Here is a 6287-nt window from a genome sequence, read left to right as displayed (position 1 = left end):
ATCACAGTTTATGAGCAATTTGTGACAGTTTTTTAGCAAGTGTTTTTTTAAAAAAAAATAAAATAATAATAGTAAAGTAAAATCGAGCTTTGAATCTTGGTTTTTGATTTCTGAATTTTCTAAACGAATATTCTAGATGACTTACCATGTTCATAATTTTCTAAAAACTTACACATTTTGTTAATAAATAAAAAATTGTACCGTTTTAATAAAAAAATGTAAATGTAAGTACTCTCTTTCTTAGAAAGTCATAACTTTAACTGCACGTATTTTTCACAGGAAATAATAGTTTGACTTTAATAAAAATTTAACAGCAGCAAAATTTCTTGTAATAGTAATATTAAATGGAATTATATGCAAGTGATTAAACTCAAAAAACTAATTCAATTTTTTTTATCTTATGAGTTAAAAGTTTTCAGTGAATAAAAACCATTAAGTGTTATACAAAACCTTGCAACTTTGGGTTTAACATTGTATTAATGTTATCTTATACGAAAAATTCATATTGATATATAATAGCTATCTCTAGTCTGTTCTATCATAAAAAAAAATCTCAACAATGAATCTTTCTTTCTTATATATTATTTAACTTTTTTACTACTTAGAATTATACACATAAATATACAACTATAATTAATGGTATAGAATTATACACATAAATATAGAATTATAAAAAGTTATATCTATAATAAATTTTCCTTGTCGTTTCTAAGTGTGGACTCTTGTGAGACTCCGTCAGGTGTAACTTCTTTATAAAGCTGTAATTGAACTTTACATGAATACGAATCCAAAGTACGGAATTTTTTTAATACATATATAAAGACACACACTACACTATCCTACTCAAACTCTATAGATTATTATCCTTAATCATATCAAATTAAAAAACATAAAAATAATATATTTTTATTCAAGTAATTTCTTTTATAGTTTCCTTCTAAATTTCAGGAATCCTATCTCCTTTTTTTCACATTATTGACAAAGGAAACAAAATTGTATCATACTTTTTTTCTCTTACAATGCGTAATTAAGCCATTGTTTATTATGATTCTATATTTACTTCTTATATACTTTGATTTTTTTAAATTTTTTTTACATAAATTCGTACTAAGATAAACTCATAATATATTTAACATAAATATATTAAATAAATTAATATTATCTTATTCTCATTAATATAAATAAATTAATGATACCCATATTATACATGGCTCACTAATACATATCTTATTTTCATATTGAATTTGCACCTCTGACATTATATATAGTTATATTTATATCTGCAAAATGAATTCTTTGTTTTAATATTTAAAATTTACTCATTCAAAGTCATTAATGTTGAATATACTGAATTTAAAATATATCCAAAAAATTAAAAAATATAAACTTAAAAAATGATCTTTAGAACATTTAATCATAGCTTTCTTATATTATAATTATGAATAAATCCACTATTTTAAATGGGATCTAATTAAATTTATTTGAACCTTAACGGTTATTACAGTTAAATTTTGAATTTTTAGTCATAGTAGACAGTCTAATTCGTCTTACAACAAACAATCTAGTGGTACATGGAGTAGAGGGTCCAACAACTCATCTAGTAAGACGTGACTGAAGAGAGAACCTTAGCAACATAAAGTTTAATGAAGATGAAGGTGTAAAAAGAGTAGGATGTGAAAGTCCTAGACTATCCCGTCTAATAAAAGTGTCTATTACTGATACACAAATCTAAAGTGTCTACTAATGCAAGTAGGTCTGATCAATCAAAGTCCAAGTTGATTCTCTAAATCAAAATGAGAAATGAAATTTGAGTAAAAGAATTTGAGAATAAAATCTACAATATCTCAACCAATTTTGAAAGAAAAATAATATGAAAATATAAGAAGAAAAGGTTTGCAACAAAAACAAAATCCAAATATTATAAAAAGTTGGAAACTAAGAATATGTGAACAATACCTAAACCATAATCTAATTATGAGATCCTTGGAGCAAAGAAACATATAAAAAGATACAAGTTTCAAAGAAAAAAAAATCAAGCTCCTTATGGGAACACGTTCATAAAGAGAGCATCATAGTTTTCTTATTATCTTCTTTTGTAATTCTTTTTTTTTCTGTCTCCACATGGAATGCTAAGTTCTTTTGGATTGATTCTCTTGGGATTTCATATTGAATTATGAGGTTAAGTGCAATTAAAGTTTTATTCTTTAATGTCTGTAACAGGATGCACTAGACGATTTAGTCTTTTTGAGTTAATTTCTGTTATTGGAATTTTTTTTTAGTTGATGATTCAATTCTATTCTTTAATTGGAATTCTTGTTTAGTTTGTATTTTTCTGAACAATCTCTTGTTTGCGTAATTCAAGGGGTAAAAAACCAATTTTTTTATGAGTAGATGGATGAAGACTAGTAAGGTACTGAATAAATTAGTGGATTCATGTTTCATTAATGAGATTCCATTTAATTGATTGATGCATATTTGATTAATTCGATGTTGAAGAATTTACTACTGAATGAACTTGAGATTCAACCAATCTTTTATCTTTTTACACAAATCTTTTATCTAGTGCATGTAATGTTTGACTAGAGCAAATACCGGTGATTTATATCCTTTTAATCTAGAAATTAATAATGCATATAGTAGGCTTGTTAGACAATAAAAAATCCTAAATAATTCTATTGACGAATTGTTTACTAATACACCATCTGATATTGTTAGAATTTGAATATTTCTCACCATCTATTGATTTTAATTTTGATTCTAACATTGATAAAATGAACTTTGTATGAATACTGGAAGAGATTCAAAAGACTATGTGTGAGATGCCCATATCACTAGGTTCATGAGCAACACTCATCCAATATTTCTATGAAGGTTTGATGTCTATGGATAGGCAAATGATGGACGCAACCAATGGAGGAGCTTTGGTGGACAACACTTCAGCTGCAACAAGGTAACTAACTGATAATATGGCTTTCAACAATCAACAATTTAGCACCAGAAGCAACTCAATAGCCTTAACTATAAGAACAATTGGCTCTAGAAGAGAGGGGGTTGAATCGAGCCTATAATTCAAATTGCAAATTGGAAGAAAATACAAAAAAATCGTCTAACAAGCAAAAGAGAAGAGAAAAGTATACATAAATTCATATTGGTTCACCCTATCACTTGAGCCTCGAAGATTATGACCTCTCAAGATATAAGAAAAACACTCTCAAAGAGAGAACAACGAAAGTTCATTGGTATACTTCACAAAGTGAAGGATATACAATGTGAATCTTGTGTTTTGTACAAAATGATTTTATTTGAATTGTTGTTGTTCTGCTATTTTGTTCTTCAACTACGAGCTCTTTATATAGCCTCATAAACAATGACCATTAAAGCTTGTAAATTGCACTTCATCATTTTGGCATTAGATTCTCCAAAAGGAAACTTCTGTTATCAAGATTTCTTTCGCGCTTTGAACAGTTATATGATGACGTTGGACTTTGAAAACTTTCCATACTTGTATATATTTGAACGTTGAAGCTTGAATATGTTATACTCAAACTTTGCAAAATTTTGCACTGTAACACCTTTGTTTTTCCATTAGACACTCTACAAGAAAACTTTAGCTTTGACATATTTTATGTGTGTTAAGTGTTGTGATTATTTATGAAAATAATTTGAATGTGATTCACAATAATAATAATCAACATTAAAACAATTTGGTCTAATAAGAATCACTTATACACCTTCTATATCAGTCACTTACTAGTAACATATTTGAAAAACTTTCCTTCTTTGTGTAAATTTAGAACGTTGAAGTACGTCAATGTTTAAGAATTGAGATTTACTTTTTACAAAACATAATCTCAAAATCAAATAATCTCTATATTAAGCAAGTTCTTCTGTTTTCAAAACTATTTTATTGCGTTTTCATTTTTTGAAATTCTTCTATCTTTGTAAAATTTCATAACATTGAACCATATAGTGTCTTAAATAAGATATATTTTATTAAGACATAATAAAGAAGAAGAATATCTTCAAGTTTTGAAAGCCTTTGTTTCATATTCGAATTTTAAAACTTTCTAGAATGATTCAATTAATACATTGATAAAAAAAAAAAAATTGTATCGAATGAGTTAATATCCAAACAAGTTTTGAAAATATTCAAGGATCATTACAAATCAATTTAAAAACTTGGATACTGAGATTATAGACTCTCTGACACGATAGTATGTTTATCTCAAAAACGAAAACTAAATCATCTAACATGAAAACGAAGACTAGATCGTCTAAAATGTTTTTGCGTTTAGAGATCCTCTTGTAAGAGGAAATCCACTAAGACCGTCTAGAAAGTCTAACATGAAGAGATTGTCTAGCTTGTTTACCACAGCGAGATCGTCGAGCACATTTTGCACGGTTAGATCTTCTAACATGTTAATCATTATAAGATTGTCTATCATGTTAAAATTGTAGAGTTTATTAGATATTTCATTAGAGTATATCAATATATATATATGAGAATGTATATCAAAATATTTGTAAAACAAAAGTAGAATGAATCAAACACTTATTTTATTTTATTAATGTTCTTGAAGTTAAAAGAGAATACAAATTGAGATAAAGCTCCAAAAATAGACTAAAAAATATAAACGAAGGGAATATTATCCTAAAACTTCTCCTCCCCAAAGCAACATATTATCCTAAAACCTATCCTCCCCAAAACATCAAACTTTTATTTGTCCCCCTTTTTTACATCATCGAAATAAATCATCATTGCTAAGGCGGTTTGGGTGGTTAATTAGGAATGGTAGGGGCTAACTAAAGCAAAATCTCGTTCATTTGATGGGAAAACATACCCTCATTAGAAGTTGTTAAATAGATTTTTAAATATGCTAGATTCTTGAAGGACATGTGCTCTAGGAAGCATCTGAAGGGTAATGAGAGGGTAAAGATGGGAAGGAATGTCCCTACACTCTATGGCTACTATACCTAAAAATGCAAGGACCTAGAAACCTTCAATATTCCCTATATCCTAGGCAATAACAATTTTATATTGCCATGCTTGATCTAAGAGAATTTATAAATATTAAGCCTTAAACTATCTTCATTTCTTTGTCTCTTAGACCTTTGAAAACCACAAGTTTTGTAATCCATTTGACCAATAGGAACATTGGCCACTCTGTAGGACTAGAAGAAGATGTGTTGGTTAAAGTTAATGACCTTGTTTTTCCTACAGATTTTATATACTAAATATGGAAGGAGGAGATATGCCCATTGAAGTAGTAGCCACCATTATTTTGGGCAAACCCTTCCTCAAAATAATTAGGACGAAGATTGATGTGCATGTAGACACATTTACTATGGAGTTTGGAGACATTTTAGTAAATTCAACATCCTAGGCACTATGAAGCATCATGTTGAGGATCATTTTGTGTATCATCTTGACATTTTGCATGATATTTTGAAAACTTTCTAATCTAACTAACTGTAGAGATAGACGAGTTTATATTGTTTAATGGTATATACTACAATAAATATTGTGATGCAGGTTCTGATATTAAAGCAATTTTTTTTTAAACAAAATACACAAGCTCAACAATGGATGAATCTAATCCAACAATTTTGTGGGTTCCTGAAGTCTCTCTCAATACTAGATTGTTATCGTCTATCATTCAACCACCATCACTAGAACTGAAGTCTCTCCCTACCCACCTCAAGTACAGTTATTTAGAAAAAGGACAAAACCCTTTTAATGATTATTTGACCAACCTCCATCTGCCCAACCTTCAACTTTTGCACTCCCACAACATAAGCAATTACCACTTCATCAACTAATAGAGAACATAATGTTAGCTCAGACAAATGATGTGACCTTACAAGACATGGCCACTTATACAAAGCCATTATCCATAGTGTCCTATAGTGACATGGACATATAGATGATTGATCCTTAGATGATAATTATTTTATCTGCGACAGAACAAGTTTCAAGCTTCAATGACAATGCAAAAAAAAAAAGGATTTTGTGTTCATAGAGTCTGCTTTTGATGATGGTGAAGTTTTGTGTAAATAAGGTGCCCTGTTATGCATTTTCCTTTTAAAAAGAGTGGTTTCCCAAGTTTGAGAATCCTGATTATGTACAATCTTTGTGGATGACAGAGTACTGGTTGTTGCCTGACAATCCAATATCATTTGTCCCCATTAGAATTGGCGATGGCACCTTCAGATAGTCACTATAGAGACAACTGGCTCTAGAATATGGGCTGAATGAAGCCTTAAGACTCTATTTGTAGTAGAAAAAC

Source organism: Phaseolus vulgaris, chromosome 9 (genome assembly GCF_051622355.1).
Source record: "Phaseolus vulgaris cultivar YP4 chromosome 9, ASM5162235v1, whole genome shotgun sequence".
Taxonomy (NCBI): Eukaryota; Viridiplantae; Streptophyta; class Magnoliopsida; order Fabales; family Fabaceae; genus Phaseolus; species Phaseolus vulgaris.
Note: the sequence above shows the minus strand (reverse complement) of the source record.